The 17,724-nt window shown below is 39.0% G+C and overlaps 1 long non-coding RNA gene across 2 annotated transcripts in view; it reads right to left on the bottom strand.

The window, feature by feature from the left end:
- LOC146398749 (uncharacterized) overlaps window positions 1-17,724 on the bottom strand; it is a 181,067-nt gene that overhangs the window by 49,924 nt on the left and 113,419 nt on the right. Inside the window, exon 3 of one of the 2 annotated variants that reach the window (XR_014817209.1) lies at window positions 6,237-7,870. The exons of the other annotated variant lie outside the window; for it this stretch is intronic. This is a non-coding gene — a long non-coding RNA (uncharacterized LOC146398749). Of the gene's footprint in view, window positions 1-6,236; window positions 7,871-17,724 lie in introns of those variants that run through there. 2 annotated transcript variants of the gene reach the window in all.

The raw sequence follows: 17,724 nt of genomic DNA, 5'->3' as shown, positions 1-17,724 counted from the left end.
ATGGCATAGGAAATCCCCAGGCTAGGGGCCAAATTGCAGCTATAGCTGCCAGCCTACACCACAGCCACAGCAACGCAAGATCTGAGCCTCATCTGCAACCTACCCCACAGCTCATGGCAATGCCAGATCCTTAACCCACTGAGGGAGGCCAGGGATTGAACCTAAGTCCTCATGGATACTAGTCAGGTGTGTTACCACTGAGTCATGATGGGGACTCCCATATGATATTTAAAAACAACATTGTGACACAGTTCATATTACCCCCCTTTTGTGGACAGGTATAGCAGTTTATCAAAGTTTATATGGTTAGTAAGTTAGAACTCTGACTTACCTGTAATTTTACATGGCTTAAGTGGATCAACCTTAGCCACTTTATGACCACATTTCTGAAAATTCTTCCAAAAATGAATTAATTTCTATACCAATGTGTTTTGAATCTGTATGCATTCATCACTGGCTCAAAAAAAAAGGATATCTTTGTTAAAACTGCATTATTATTTTTAATATGAAAACAAATGTCCTTTTAAAATGCATCTAGTGATGTCTAAATCCTAAGAAGCTGCATTTATTTATTTTTTTCTGCTTTTAAATCATAGTATTTGCAACTATTATGGTACATTATTTTTGGAACAATAACATTTAATAGGATTATCTCTTTACTGATTCAGACTATCTTAGAGAACTTTTTAATCTTTTTTCTTTTCTTTTTTTTAAAATGCCTATCTTGACTTAAATGGGACATTGTATACAGCCAGGGTACACTGGTGGAAGTATTAGGGTGGCAAGATGCCAAACTACACACTGGAAAAGCTGAATGCATTTGGAAATCAGAAAGCAAACTGGTTTTTCATTAATTTTTATAGTAAGCTTGGACAACTGGGGTGAAAAACTGAATAAAAGGCCAATCTCTGCATCATGCTTTCTGATTCTTTCTTGACTTAAAAAGAGGCTGTTTACAAATTCTGTAGAATCCTTTCTCTTTGTTTTAGCTTACCCATTTGTCTCAGATTACTGCTGTTAAAAACGATTGCTATGATAGTGGTGTCTGGTGGGGTCAGACACACACTAAGTGATTTTCTATCCTATTAATTGTACCAGTAGTAAAAAGGAGCAGCATTAGTGGTGTGATTTAGCTACAAGAAAAAAAAAAAAAGCACATTTTGTATCAGTATTCAGTAAAGCACTCTTAAGAACATCTTAAGAATATTTTTTTGTAGTATTGCATCCGCATGTGGTGCACAGCTGGGGGCAGAGAACTCTTTTTCATCTAGTCCTATCCCTTCCAATAAGGGCGCTTTGGAAAAGTAAGTCCTCCTTTTAAAACAGTGTTGTATAAGCAATGTAATTGGAGTCAGAGGACTTCGAGGGAACTACTATGAATATGCTTGAGGTTCATTAGCTTTCAAGGAGCTGTTCAAGTGCTGCATTATTACCTGGGGACTGCGGTGACTGACAATTCGAAGTGTGGGTATGAAGGGACAACTCAGTGTCCTAGTGATGTGAAGCAGAGCTGCTCAGACTGCAGGGTCTGATCTGCTTATCAGGAGCTCAAGAAGGGAAACTGCTTCATTTAAGGAGAAGGAGATACTTTGTTAATTTCACTAGAAACTAACAATTGAAATTAATGACTGATACTGTTACATGTTCTATTAATTCCACACTGGAAACAAAACTGTCCTTGAAACAAGTGGTTGGTCTCCTCTAAAACAAGTTTCATTGGGTCATATTTTTAAAGGGAGAGATTGAAAAAAAATAAGTACTCTTTAGTCAATACATAGAAAAGTTTAGAAAATGTGTGCAATGCATGGCTAAATGATACAAATTATGTAATATTATTCTTTGGATTTGCTCCTTGAAAATAGATTTTTATTAGTTCTATAAGGAATTCAAGATACAAGGGATATTTGTTTGCAAAGTAAAATACTTTTTTTTCCTTTTTGTATTGTTAGGGCTACACCCACAGCATGTTTAAGTTCCCAGGCAGGGGTCCAACCAGAGCTGTAGCTGCCGCCCACATCACAGTCACCACAACACCAGATCCAAGCCACATGTGCAATCTATACTACAGCTCACAGCACCGCTGGATCCTTAACCCACTGAGCAAGGCCTGGGATCAACCCAGCATCCTCATGCATATTAGTCAGGTTCATTACCTCTGAGCAACATTGGGAAATCCTGCAAAGTAAAATACTTTAGTTCCTCAAATTTGGAAAATTTTAATTTAGTTTTCAATGCCTTTTTAGGAAAAAAAAAGATGAGTTAATTTTTTTTTGGGGGGGGTGCTATTCCTGGACTAGGAATCAAACCTGTGCCACGGCAGTGACCCACGTCACAGCAGTGACAACAAAGATCCTTAACTTTTAGGCCACCAGGCCTAAAGAATATAAGTTTAGATAACACTGATATTGGCTCATAGAACTATTTTGAGTTCTGATAAAATCATCTCATTACTTTTTTTAAAAGCAGTGTTCAGGGTTATGTAGTTCGTTCAACTTGGTACTGTCTTTTCTTCTATTACATTTGCAAGGGTTTGTTGCTTCGCTTCTATTTGAGGACTTTCCTCACGCACTGTGTTACGATATAGCACATTCCATAATCATTCTTTTTAGGAAATGCAGTTGAGAAATGAAACGATTCATAACAGTGTCAATAATTGCCCACAAGGCTCTTTCTCCAGCTCCCACCACCCTCATCTTTATGTAAATGACTGCATATGCCTGGCAGTCTACAGCCTCATGTAGGAACACAGGACATCTTTCCATTTGTCCCATATCTATCTTAAATTGTTTTAATAAAATTTTATATTTTCCCTGTAAAATTCCTATTATTTCTGATTGAATTTTTTCTGGATCTTTTACTTTTTTTATTGTGAGCAAGGTTTTTGCCATTTCTGTTCATAATAAAAAATAAACACTGTCTTTATTTTGGATGCTTGAAATATACTTTCAAGATCCAGTAGAAAAATCCTGTATTAAGGATTCTCATGCATGTGAGTTGTATCTGTTGTGTCCATGATGGAAGTGTTTGCAATTTAAAAGGTGAAGGGTCTAGTATACGGAAAATAAATACATTCATGCCACAAAGTCCTCTGCCCTTGGAACATCCAGATCACAGTGGGTACGATGTGCCAATAATTTGGAGTCTCATCCTGAAAGACACTATGGCCCATGGAAGATGTCTGAACAATAGAATAATATGGTAAATCTTGCATTTAAAAAAAATATCCTGGGAGCCATGGAGAGGACAAATGGAGAAATTTTAAATTAAGAGCAGAGGAAAAGTTTTGGAAAATATGACCATAGTTGAGAGACGAGAAAATGAGAATCTAAACAAAGGCCTTAGCTGTAGAGCTGGAACTGAACAAATGGGAACAAAAAGTAAAGACACACAATCCTTGGAGCTTATGGGAATAGGGGTAAAACAAAGTAAAGATTAAATGACAGCTCCTGAGTTTTCCCTGAATGACTGAGTGGAGAAAAGGATCTGTTATCAAGGAAAGAAATATAGGAATGGTAGAAAGATATCTATGGGGTTTTTCAAAGGTGTTTTCAAGTAAGCACTATAATACAGAGGACAAAACTTTTGAAGATGCTATGGGCTAAATCAGTAATCTAAAAGCACTTACAAAGAGATGGTATTTGAAATCATGGGAAAGACTAAGGTCAAAGGTGAAGGGCACATTAGAACAGATAAGGAGGAGATTTTAGGGCAGAATCTGGGCTGCGGCAACATCTAAGATGTGAGCAAAGAAAGCGTATTAGGTTTTCAGTTCAGGTACTATAAATTAATGATAGGAGAGAGCATTGGAGGTAAAGCAGAATTCGTTGTACCAGAAGCCAAACAAAGGCAGCACTTTAGAAGTACACACTTAAAACCTCTCAAGGCATCTGCTGAGCAAGTCATAGGCAATAATGATGCCAAAGATTAAGACCTCTGAAAATGAAACTCTGTGTGAAGAGGATGCTTGAGACCTTGTATTCAGGCTGGAATCCTTTAGCATCTCCGTGACTTGCTAAGTCCCTCTGGGATCACCCAGAGCCCTTTGATCCTCACTAAAGCAGCAGAAAAGCAGAGGAGTCTCCATCATGGCAGATGCCTAACTTATCATCTGATTAAGTAATCTGATTATACATTGCTTACAAAAAAAGAATAGAATGTGATTAAATGGCAAGACAGATTATGCTGTGATGTCAACTTCAGATAAATCAGATTGAACAAAAACAAGAAGTGGATGTTAGGGTTGCTTGGGGATAGTGCTCAATGGAATTACTGCATAGATATCTGGCTTTCTTGTGTAGAATAATGAAGATAGTATTGAATAAGCAGATGGAATTGACACTGAATAATTTATTTATTGGTCACACACATGGCATATGTAAATTCCTGGGCCAGGGATTGAATCTGAGTTGCAGCTACCATCTATACCAGACCTGTGGCAATGCCACATTCTTTAACCAACTGGGCGGGGCTGAGGATCAAACCTACACCTCCACATTAACCCCAAGTCACTGTAGTCAAACTCTTAACCCGCTGTGCTGCAGTGGGAACTCCTTGACACCGCATTTTGAAAAATCTTAGCGATGAAATAATGAAGAAAGACAGATGGAAAAGTAGTATTAGAAGAACAAAGATTTTCAGATAGAGAAAACTTACATACATTTGTGAGCTCAACAAAAGAAAACAATGGAAAATACAACATTAAAAGTATAATAAAAAATAGTTCTGAATAATATATTGCCTTGGGTTTAAGAGTTAGTTATACCCCTCAAATTCTTATCACCATTGAAATGTCACATTACGTATAAAAGGTGGACACATATGCACAGATTGCTTAAGCTGAGATACATGTCGCATGGTATACACCAGACAAGACTAAAAAGAGAGCCAAGACTGATTGATGATCTATCCTCCTGATAAAGAGCAATGCCCCAGAGAAATAACTGGAAAGCCTTCTTAAGAATTCTGCTAATACAGAGGCTTCACTGTATGGTTAGGTGGTGAGAACACAAGCAAATGTGGGAATGGGACTCAAATGCTGTAGAGCAGACACACTTACATAATCAATGGTCCTGGATGAAGTAGGGTTTGCCTGGTGACTTCCCCGAGCAGAAAGCAGAAAGAGGAGAAGGGAAAAGATTGACTTCCTGAAAGGAATGGGGTCATGGACCCAAAGGAAAACTGGACATAGTTATGTTCTGGCAGGAAAGGCATTTTAAAAGAAAGCTGTAGGACTATTCACAATAGCCAAGACACAGGGAAACAACCTAAATGTCCATCAACAGATGACTGGATTAGGAAGATGTGGCATATATACACAATGGAATACTACTCAGCCATAAAAAGAACAACATAATGCCATTTGCAGCAAAATGGATGGAACTAGACTCTCATATTAAATGAAGTAAGTCAGAAAAAGATAAATACCATATGATATCACATATCTGGGATCTAATATACGGCACAAATGAACCTTTCCACAGAAAAGAAAACCATGGGCTTGGAGAACAGACACGTGGTTGCCGAGGAGGAGGGGAAGGGAGTGGGATGGACTGGGAATTGGGGTTAATAGATGCAAACTATTGCCTTTGGAAGGGATAAGCAATGAGACTCTCCTCTAGAGCACTGGGAACTGTATCTAGTCACTTCTTATGGGGCATGATAATATGAGAAAAAGAACATGTATATGTATGTGTGACTGGGTCACCTTGCTGTAGAGTAGAAAATTGACAGATCATTGTAAACCAGATATATGGACAAAATAAAAATCATTTAAAAAAGAAAAAGAGGAGTTCCCGTCGTGGCGCAGTGGTTAACGAATCCGACTAGGAACCATGAGGTTGCGGGCTCGGTCCCTGCCCTTGCTCAGTGGGTTAACGATCCGGCGTTGCCGTGAGCTGTGGTGTAGGTTTCAGACGCGGCTCGGATCCCGAGTTGCTGTGGCTCTGGCGTAGGCCGGTGGCTACAGCTCCGATTCGACCCCTAGCCTGGGAACCTCCATATGCTGCGGGAGCGGCCCAAGAAATAGCAACAACAACAACAACAACAACAACAACAAAAGACAAAAACACAAAAAAAAAGAAAAAAAGAAAAAGAAAAAAAAAAGAAAAGAAAGCTGTAGGATTCCCATCGTGGCTCAGCAGAAACGAATCTGACTAGGATCCATGAGGACGCAGGTTCAATCCCTGGCCTCACTCAGTGGGTTAAGAATCTGGTATTGCTGTGAGCTGTAGTGTAGGTCACAGATGCAGTTCAGATTTGGCACTGCTGTGGCTGTGGTGTAGACCAGTGGTGACAGCTCCAATTCGATCCCTGGCTTGAGAACCTCCATATGCCATGGGTGCAGCGCTAAAAAAAAAAAAAGGGCAAAAATAAAGGAAAGCTGCAAGCAGGAATTGGCCATAGCATAGAATTCTACAGAAGAGGAAGAAATATATAGATAAATTCATCCAAAATCTTCAAACCTCTGTCCCCTCAAATTTTTCTCAGATTATTTAAGCCCTTGCCAAACTAACCAATAAAAATTGTCAACTCTCCTTTCCAGAACTGGGGTATTATTCTGAATTTTTAACTGCTTAATAAACCACAAAAGATTCTGTGATTCTGACTCAAATGCAGGCCATGGCTATCAAGCAACTTTAATATAGAATCAATTTCATAAATGGTCATTCTGTTTCCAGCCTTTCAGTATTAGACTACGTTAGGCATAAAAGCAAAATAAAAGATTCTTAAGCATTATAAGGATATCATTTGTCTGCTTTAAATCCTTCAATGATTCCCTGATGCTCTTAGGAGTAAGTCCAAACTGCTTAACATCATTTGCAAAGTCCAAGTCGTTGCCCCTAAATATCAACACAGCTTCGTTCTTTGTAACCGTGTTTGATTTTTACCCACTAACCACATATAGATTGCCTTGTGGACCAGTGAAAAGCCAGGCTGCCTTCATGCTTTGCACATTCCCTTGTCACTTCCTCAGAACAGTTTTCATACTCTCAACCTCCTAAGATAGACTAATTTGTACTTTTGGAAAGTAAAATAGAATTATTAGTAAGTTCCCATTGTGGCTCAGCGGTAATGAGCCCAAGTAGTATCCATGAGGTTTTGGGTTTGATCCCTGGCCTCGCTCAGTGGGTTAAAGGAGCTGGCGTTGCCATGAGTTGTGTAGGTTGCAGACGTGGCTCTGATCCTGCACTGCTGTGGCCGTGGCCAGCAGCTGTAGCTCTGATTTGATCCCTAGCCAGGAAAATACCATATGCCACAAGTGTGGCCCTAAAAAGCAAAGCAAAGAAAAAAAAATTAGATAATTCAATAATAAAGCTTTGCATCTAGCGCAAAGCAAGCCCTAAAGAAACTTCGGTTTAGTAGGAGTAATACTATTACTACTAATTGGGTTTGTGAAATGTGTTGCTATTTCTTAGAGTGCAAAGCTGAATTTGACATAATAACATTTGACTTGGGTTGTTGGATTAATTAGAGAAATTGAGGGAAAAGATGTATTTCAACTGAATTTTTTTAATGATTTATATTTTCACCAAGGGCCCTATTCTCACACTACTCTCTAAAGTTTAAATATGAGAAAGTTACAAAGAAATCTCTATCACTTATTATGCAGGAGTTATAAATAGTTATCATCTATGCAAGGTTCACAGGACTATCTATGAAGGCATACTCATCTCAGCCAGGGATGAACTGCTTGCGACTTTTCAAGGCATGGTCAGTTGCATCAGGAAATACTAAAGGAACACCACTTATTGGACAGAACAATAAGAGAAATGTGCTTAATCTCCATGAATAATAATACCATCAGACGGTCTGCAGTAGGGAGAATTTCTGTACAGTAGAGTTGTCTTTTTGTTGTCCCAGGTGAACTGCTCTAGTTATGAAAAAACAGAAGTGTGTTTGTGAGAACTATAGCAATGCCCGATTTCACAGAGCAGAAATAATGATGGTTCAGACAGTCCAGTGCAGCTGGTCTAAATTGCTATCTCAAAAGCTGTCATTATTACACGATTATCCAATGGTTCCCAGAGTGTTCACCACCACCAATCAAGAAACATTTACTCAAGCCACCTTCCCACAAATACAAATTAAGAAGCAATTATTTCCTTTCAGGAATCCATACCAATTTCAGCACAATAAACGTTGTAAGTATGGGGAGGAATTTTTCCTAACGCTTGTGCAGTTGTTATTAAATCTGAAAATACAAATGAATACAGTGAAAGAAAAACAAAATCTCCACTATTGACAATGCTTAACAAGTACTAGTTTGCACACACACACACAGATACCTACAGATTCACAGAGAGAAGAAAAGCACATTAAAAAACAAATTTACTAAGTAATTTTATCCTGAATATATATTATTAATATTTGACTAAAGTAAAATTAATAGCTATCACATTACATTGTGGATAAAAAAGATTGGGAACAAGTAAATTGAACATATCTAATTGGAGTTCCCGTCGCGGCGCAGTGGCTAACGAATCCGACCAGGAACCACGAGGTTGCGGGTTTGATCCTTGACGTTGCTTAAGTGGGTTAAGGATCCAGTGTTGCCATGAGCTGTGGTGTGGGTTGTGGACACAGCTTGGATCCCATGTTGCTGTGGCTGTGGTGTAGGCCGGCGGCTACTGCTCCCATTAGACCCCTAGCCTGGGAACCTCCATATGCCATGGGTGCGGGCCTAGAAAAGACAAAAAACAAAAAAATTAAGCATTAAAATATCTAAGTTATCAGTAATTATAATATTGATGTTTCTTTAAATCAGTTCTTTCCAGTGGGCGGCACTGCTGCCCACCACGGGCATTTAGACGCTTCCGAGGGAAACTTGGTTGCAGAATGACTGTTGTAAACTCTTGGTGCTTGGTAGGCAGGAGACCGAACCGCTGTCTGTACTCTGTGCATAAAACCATACCCCAGGGAAGAACTGATCCTCGTGATTTAGTCAACGCCTCAGCTACCAAAGGAGATCCCATCTAGGTGACTGAATACGTCTTACTGAATGTAACAGGGTCACCCTATTCAGATACTATTCCCTGATAAGAGAGAATTCAACAGTAAGTAAGTAGAGAAGGACATCTGATAGACTCAGAGATATTTAAAAGGCAGCCAATGCTCTGCCAAATAATATACGGATCAAAGCAGAAATCGCAAAGAAAAACAGAAAATATTTTGAACTAAACGAAAATGAAAAGACAACATATCAAATCTGAAGAATACACTTAAATCAAGAGGAGAGGGAACCGTATAATATTATTACTTGACAACTTAGATGAAATGGACCATTCCTTGAAAGACGGAAATTAGCAAAACTCAACTTAGAAGAAATAGATAATAAATAAATAAATTTGTAGCTAGAATCTTTCCGAAAAAGAAAACAGCAGGCCTAGATGGCTTCACTGGTGAATGTTATCAAACATTTAAGGAAGAATGAATACCAGTTCTTAAAAATGTCTCCCAGAAAATTTAAGAGAAAGCCTTTCTCATTTCACTTTAGGAGGTCTGCATCTCTTGACACACCAGACAGAAGAAATTACAATAAAAAGACCGGAGTTTCTGCTGTGGCTTAGCAGGTTAAGGACACGATGTTGTCTCTGTGAAGATGTGGGTCTGATTCCTGACCCCACTCAGTGGGTTAAGGATCCAGTACTGCCACAAGCAGAGGCACAGGCTGCAGATATAGCTCAGATCTGGTGTTGCCATGGCTGTGGCAGAGGCCTCCACTGCAGCTCTAATTTGACTCCTAGCCTGGGAACTTCCATATGCTGCAGGTGTGGCTGTAAATAATAATAATTAGTAGTATAATAATAATAATAAAATACCAATATTACACAGAAATAAAAATAATGTAACAATAAAATACAAATATCACTCATGAAATAGATATAAAAATTCTTAATGAACTACCAGGAAATTGAAATAATATATAAAAACCACAAAAATCACAATCAAGCAAGATGTTAGGGATGCAAGACTTGTCCAACATTTGAATAGCAAGCAATACAATTTGTTAAGAGAGCAAACAAAAACATAGTTGCATAGCAATAAGTAAGGAAAAGTCTTTACCAAAGATCAACACTCATGCATGGTTTTGGTTTTTTGTTTTTGCTTTTAGGGCCACACCTGTGGCCTACAAAGGTTTCCAGGCTATAGGGGCTGAACTGCAGCTGCAACTGTTGGTCTACCCCACTACACCACAGCCCCAGCAACACAGGAGCCAAGCTTCGCCGTGACCTACACCACAGCCCATGGCACATCCTTAATCCACTGAGGGAGGCCAGGGATCAAACACACATGCTCATGGATACTAGTCAAATTCTTTACTGCTGAGCCGCAACAGGAACTCCGCATTCGTGATTGAAAACAAAATTCTTAGCAAACTTGGAATACTAGGGAATTCTTTTCAAACTGACAAAGAAAAACTACAAATATCTACAGCTAACTTCATATTTACTTTCAAAAGACAAAGTCTTTCTCCTACAATCCATATCTAGGCAAATGCTTCTTATTTAACCACTCCAATTTAGACCCCTTTAAAATCCCTACACCTAAGTTTATATATTTATTATTATTATTACTCAGGAAACCCCAGAAACAGTAATTGGATCGACCTCTGTCTATGTCTTGTGATTATAGATGTGTCTCACCCCAGAATGTGGGCATGCCATCTGCTCCTCCTCACCCCTTACAGCTAAGGGGTTCGAGTCCACCCCTAAGGGATGCCTAGGCTTTGCCAGTCAGACCTAAGCCTGATTTTGGAGCTTGTCAGGACCTAGATTCTGCCCACCCGAGAAGATGGAACTCACATAAATTTCCTGGAGCTCTTGATGAAAGGAGTCTGGAGTTCTTGTTTCTTCCATGGCAGCAGGAAAGCCTACAGGGCGTGTGTCCAGCAGGGAGCAAATTGCAGCATTTGCTATTAAGTGGGAAGGGACGTGGTTTCCTCCTCAGACCAGTCCTAGAGTTTTATTGCTCTTGTTTTTGTTCTTGAGCTTTGTTCCTGACGGGAATACCCTAACCTTGGTTCTCACCCCCCCTACCTTTTTTAATTAATTATTTTTTTGGGATATAGCATGATGTATGCTATCTTATCTATTTGTTTGTTTATGCCACGTCTGCAGCATGTGGAAACTTCTGGGCCAGAGACTGAACCCACGGCACAGCAGTGACCTGAGCTGCTGCAGTGACAACACTGGATCTTTAACCCACTGAGCCACAAGGAAACTCCCCCTCCTAACCTTTTTAGGAGTTACCTAGTATCCTTTTAATAAACATCTATTCTGTCCCACTAACAACCCAGAGTGCTATATTCTAGAACATTTTTAAAAGCTACCTGAAGTACTTAAGGACTGTTTTAAGACTCTGCGAAGGCAATAACTGCAGAAAACAAATGCTTTTATAATCTACAGACAAATATTTAAAAGTGGAATCATATTCCTAGTATCTATTCTATTTGAATCTCATTTTATGCATCTCTTAAAAAAAATAGTAATAAGTCCACAGGATTTTTAAGAGATAACTTTGTAAATTGATATAATGTGTTATAAAAAAGACAAATGAAGTTTTTCATGCAAAATTCTATCATAAAAACTATCAAATTCAATGCAAAATTACTTTTTGTCCATTGGAAGAGTTATAATAAAAAAGAAAATTCATTACAACTTTTTCAGCAAACATTGATTCTTCTGACTGTATTACAAATTAAAATGAAGGATAATTAAATTCTTCATTGTGTAGAGTAAGAGATACATCTATTAAGACAAATAAAAATATCTGTATTTTATGTTTAAGTAGAAGACTGAGGAAAATAATTATCTTGTGCTATGTCAGGAGTTCAAAACTTTAGCTCAGTTTTATATTTACAGAAGATATAAAACTACAAAATACTCTGAAGATATCAAGCCTAAATCTACAAAATATGGTAAAGTAAATATGAGTGTATTTACGGTAGTGATGTTTCCCCTCCACATTGAACAAACGAATCGCAAACTGAAAAAAAATCACTTAAAATTTTAAACATGAGAACAAAAATAACTTCAATTGACAAATGCTATTTAGTGCCTAGAAATTACTCTTGGGAAGGAAAACTTTATCGCTTTAATAAAATATTCAGAAATTCTCACTGTTGCAAATTTGAAAGCAATCTAATTAAAACCTTAGGACAAAGTTGTTTAAACAGTATGTTGCATAATCCATCACATTCACATTGACACATTTTTAGCATAGAGTGTCACATTTTAATTGTATAGCCCAAATCTGAAGTTCCAAAGATAATCTTCTACCTTGCAATGCTTTACACTAAGTGTATTGGAAAAGCATGATCTTTCAGAAAGCATCAGATGTATTTATCCCAGCAGACACGACAGTATGCGACCATGTTCAGGACGACCCATCAAACTGGGAAACCGATGCTCAACAGAGAGGATTAGCTTTTTCCCTCCACAGGCCCTGCTGAAATAGTGATAAGGTCAATGTGCATCTAAGATTAGTGTGACTCCTTCAGAATTATTTACTATATATGATATTCTTCCTTATAGTTTTTAATTATTACACTACATGTTGTGTGATTTTATTCCCTAGGGTTTAAGAAAATGCATGAGGCAAATTTTGGGTAAACAGTGATAACTCAAATTTAAGAACTTCTAGATTAAAATGATTGAAAAAATCATTGATATATGAATATATCATTGATATATTCCTTTTCAATGCTGATCATGTCGATAAAATATAAATTATATAGAGGGAAATGATAAGCTATACACTCATTTAAAATGACCACCAAAGTATACTGAAGGAAAGTGTCATTTAAGCTCTGAAATTCACCCAAAATCTTAATAATAAACCAAAATAATAATTCAAAAAGATACATGCACCCCTATGTTCATTGCAACACTGTTTCCAATAGCCAAGACACGGAAACAACCTAAACATCCATGGTCAGATGACTGGATTCAGAGGATATGGTACATACACGCAGTGGAATACTACTCAGCCGTAAAGAACAAAGTAATTCCATTTACAACAACATGGATGCAGCTAGAGATTATCATACCCAGTGAAGTAAATCAGAAAGAGAAAGACAAATACCATATGATGTCAGTTCTATGCAGAATCTAAAATATGACACAGATGAATTTATCCACGAAACAGAAACAGATTCACAGACAAATAGAACAGTCTTGTGGTTGCCAAGGAGGACGGGGAGGGGAGTGGGATGGACAGGGAATTGGTGTTGGTAGATACAAACTATTACATTTAGAACGGATAAGCGATGAAATCCTGCTGTACAGCTCATGGAACTATATCCAATCTCCTGGGGAAGAACATGATGGAAGATAGCATGAGAAAACAAATGTATATATTTGACTGGGTCACTATGCTGTGCATCAGAAATTGGCACAACACTGTAAATCAACTATACTCTAATCAAAAAGGAAAAAAGAAAATAACATTTGATAATAAACTTTATTGGAGTTCCCATTGTGGCTCAGTGGAAACGAAACTGACTCGCATCCATAAGGACACAGGTTCAATCGCTGGCTTTGCTGCTCAGTGGGTTAAGGATCTGGCAGTGCCGTGAGCTGTGGTGAGCTCATATCCCATGTCACTGTGGCTGTGGTGCAGGCGGGCCGCTACAGCTTCAATTCGACTCCTAGCCTGGGAACATCCATGTGCCACAGGTGTGGCCCTAAAAAGACAAAAGTCATAATAACAATAATAATGATGATAATAATCAACTTTATTAAACAGACTCACAGATACAGAGAAGAGACTCGTGATTGCCACGGGGAGGGTGAAGGGAGTGGGATGGACTGGGAGTTTGGGGTCAGTGGATGCAAAGCAGTACATTTAGAATTGATAAGCAATGATGTCCTACTGTACAGCACAGAGAACCACATCCAGTCTCTTGGGATAGACCATGACAGAAAAGATAAGAAAAGGAGTGTGTGTGTGTGTGTGTGTGTGTGTGTGTGTGTGTGTGTGTGTAGGTACATATATGTGACTGACTGGGTCACTTTGCCATTCAGCAGAAATTGCCACGACACTGTAACTCAACTTTAATAAAAAAAGTAAAAAATAAACAATAACTTTTATTACATTTTTTCTTGTTTTAAATTCAGTTTTGAATAGAAACACTTATTTAGAAATTAATAACACTATAAGCGGTATATTGTTATAGCCACATATTGCATTCTCAGTGTGTTAGATAGAAGAAAATGTAGAAATAATCCGTGAACAACTTGCTTTTTAAGCCTTCCCAAACTCAAATTTACCACTGAAAACTCCAGCTGCTTCATTTAGAATCATACTTGAGGCAACAGGAAGTCTGAGATTGAGACCTCGTTGCCTCCCTGCCTCAGCGTGAGGTGTTGCAGACGTCATTAACGCCTCCACTCCTGGGAGAAACCTGGACGGAAGTAGCCCCAAATTCTCACTAATTTTAGGAGGTGAAAACTGTGACAATCTAAATATAAATGTGTTAATTGCATTTTTAAACATTGTCATGCTACATTTTTACAACCAAGAGAAAGGAATGAGTTGATGGGGAAAAGTTTAAGATACTTCTCATGCATAATTGATCCAGTTTTATTACAAATTATTTCTCAACCAAAAAACATCTGAGCAATTACAGGACTATAAGGGAGAGAAAGGTGGGGGAAAAATTATGCATATAATCTCTAAATATGGAAATTTATCATCCATTTTATTTGCATCAAACCCATGTAAGGAAAATTTCTGATTATGTTGGGTAAATGCATGTATTGAATCCTGAAAGAAGACCAACCTCTAACAACTGAGGGGTTGGCTCAAGTGTAAAAAAGGAGGTCCATGTACCATCATGTGTCTAAATATTTAAAATATGTAAACCAAGTCATCAAACCTTTTATCAAATGTTTTTATTTTCTTGCCTTGAAAATTATGCTTCTATAACAACCTGGAAGGGAGGGCGAGGATAGGGTTGAGAACTCTAATTTTTTTTTTTTTTTTGCTTTTTAGGGCTCACCCGTGGCATAAGGAGATTCCCAGGCTAGGGGTCTAATTAGAGCTACAGCCACCGGCCTACACCACAGCCACAGCAATGTCAGATCTGAGCCGTGTCTGTGACCCTCACCACAGCTCAATGGCAATGGGAGATGCTTAACCCAGTGAGTGAGGCCGCCAGGGATCAAACCCACATTCTCATGGATAGTAGTTGGATTCGTTTCCACTGTGCCACAACGGGAACTCTGGGTTGGGAATTCTTGACCCACACAAAGAGAACCAACCAGGGTGGACATAGCTCTCTTAACTCCATAGATTCCCCTTCCATAATGAATAGCAGTGACAGGGATGGAATGATCAAAGAGTTAGTTTAGAAACCATATTAGGAGATTATAGGTAGAGAGGGAACTTTAGGAGGTTTGGGGAGACCCTAGTAAGTTAAGGATCACTTAAGAAAACAATAGGAAAATCTTGAAACAATGTGGGCTTGCTTGATTCATGGAACAGAGTAAGTTAGCTTAGGCACAAAACCGTGTAACAGAAGCAGGGTCATGTTTCAAGAAGATAAAATAGTGGAAAAAGGAAGCCTGCCCTCTGCTGGTTGAAGCCAGCAAGTTATGATCCCTAGCACATGCTCCTCTGCATCCATGAAAAATAATAATTTGGGGGAAAGGTGAGGCCCTAAAGTGAAAGACCCCCCCCCCATTATACTGAAACCTGAGATAATTTACCATATCTTAGCACAAGTTACCATTCTGTTTACCCATTCCCACAGCATCATGACAGCTGAGCCACACAGGATCAAAACTCCGCCACCCAACACATGAGAGGTGTTAATAATGTGAGACTCAGTGAATGAGGACAGTAGTCTGCTCCCCTCCCTACCTTTCCTCTGAGTATAAAAGTGTGACCCGCTTGCCTGTCCCCTTGCATTCTTCACCCTCTGCTAATAAATCACTTCTTACCACTCTCTTTACCTCTTGCTAAATTCTTCCTGTGCCGAGACATAAAGAACCTGAGCTCCTTGGGGCCCCCACTCCCTCAAGACACATCCTGCAATTTCATCAAGGCCAGAGAGAAACCCTTTGAATGATAAGTTACCAGCTAAAAATTGGTGTTTTAGATCTTCATAATTTAGTAGAGAACCATGAGTGATAGGAATACTTCTGTTTCATGAGGGTTTGATACTTTGGGGTAAAAAGAAATGGATCATCTCTTGCTTCAGTAACATGATCCTCTGGTTTATACTTTCATCTTTCTACCCCTCCTAGAAACCTCTAGAAAATGTTGAGGGAATATTATCACATTGCTCTAAAACCTATTTGAGTGACAGTATGCAGAAACAATAAAGATGATTAATACCTCAAGAAACAGATAAAAGAAGAGCCAAAAATAGATGTGAATACATCTAAATAAAAATAGACTAAGTGACAATACGAAAGAAAGACATGAATTGCAGATCTAATCAGACAGTGGAAACAATGCCAAATAAGACAGATACCAGCAGAAAGGCTCAGCAATTTGACTCAAGTGTTGAGAAAAAGTGAGGGAATATTTATCCTTAATTAAACTTCTTGGAATAGTAACTGAAGCCATGCACCCAGTTGGAGGCAAATGAGCATCTATCTTCCCGAGGTTACTATGTCCTGATTATTGATTCAATAATGTTGCAAGTTTAAAACCTGGCTATTAAGATTTTTTAAAAAATAATATTTTAAAAATTATTTCTAAAAAAATAATAAGATTTCAGCAACACTAGGATAGAAGGAGACCGACCCCCATTCCTTCAGGTGTAGCAGGAGTTTTAAGCTGAGACTCTCTGGACTCTTCAGCTGCCCTCTGCTAACGTGACCCCTCACCTACATCAGCTCTTACCTCAAAACCAAACATGCCACGTGGTGACAGTGACAGTGGGAGCCATGCTGGAAGCAGCTCTTCGCATGAGACAGCCCTCAGAAGGAAACACTTTCTTATCCCTTTAGCCAAGCTATATCATACCCAAGCTTCCAAGCAGCCGCTTCCATTCTCTACTCATCTCCAGCATGAAGAAAACTCTCAAATCTGTTAATTACACAATACCTTGCCTCACTTGTGGGTTCTTCCCATAGATCGAAGAAGTCAAGATGAAGAATCAGGAATTAACCGATGACCAGACCTCTTCCCTAGTCTCCCCTTAAGTCATTTCCAGGGTAAGCTTTGAGCAAACTGTCAACAGGAGAACATCTGAAGGAAGGTCACGAGGAGGGGCTAAGCCCGCGTGCTGTGGGGACGGCGGCCACTCTGACCCCTGTCCGAGTGGTTGGCCGAAATTATTCCCCTTCTTCCTTTTAAAACTTTGGATCTTTGGATCTTTGGAGGGGCTTTAGAGGAATGCTGGGTTCCCCATCTCCCCAGATTGTCAGCATTCCGATTACAGGCAACTCTCCTTTCCACCACTATTTGTGAGTTTAATTTTGGAAGCAGAGAGAAGCTGGACCCAATTTGGTAAGAGTGGTTATGCCCGTGAGGCTCCATGCCTGGTGCTGTCTGTGCTGTTCTGCTCCCTGTTCTGTGACATTTCTGAAAATGATTGCTGGAAAAGCCCAGTGTGAGCTTGATGGACAGTCCGAAACTGAAACTCAACCTAGTGACCTTCTAGCTACTCCCTTGTTGCTCGGAATAAAATATTAAAAACAAGAGAAAAGCACCACTTTTTCAAGAAATGTGGCATCGTCAGTGCTCTTCATGGCACAGAAGGTGGTATCT

This window comes from Sus scrofa, chromosome 10 (assembly GCF_054392235.1).
Source record: "Sus scrofa isolate SSC_HxYL_T2T_F1_AM1 chromosome 10, Sscrofa_HxYL_maternal_Yorkshire_Landrace_v2.0, whole genome shotgun sequence".
Lineage (NCBI taxonomy): Eukaryota > Metazoa > Chordata > Mammalia > Artiodactyla > Suidae > Sus > Sus scrofa.
Note: the sequence above shows the minus strand (reverse complement) of the source record. Positions and strands in the feature narration are given on the sequence as shown.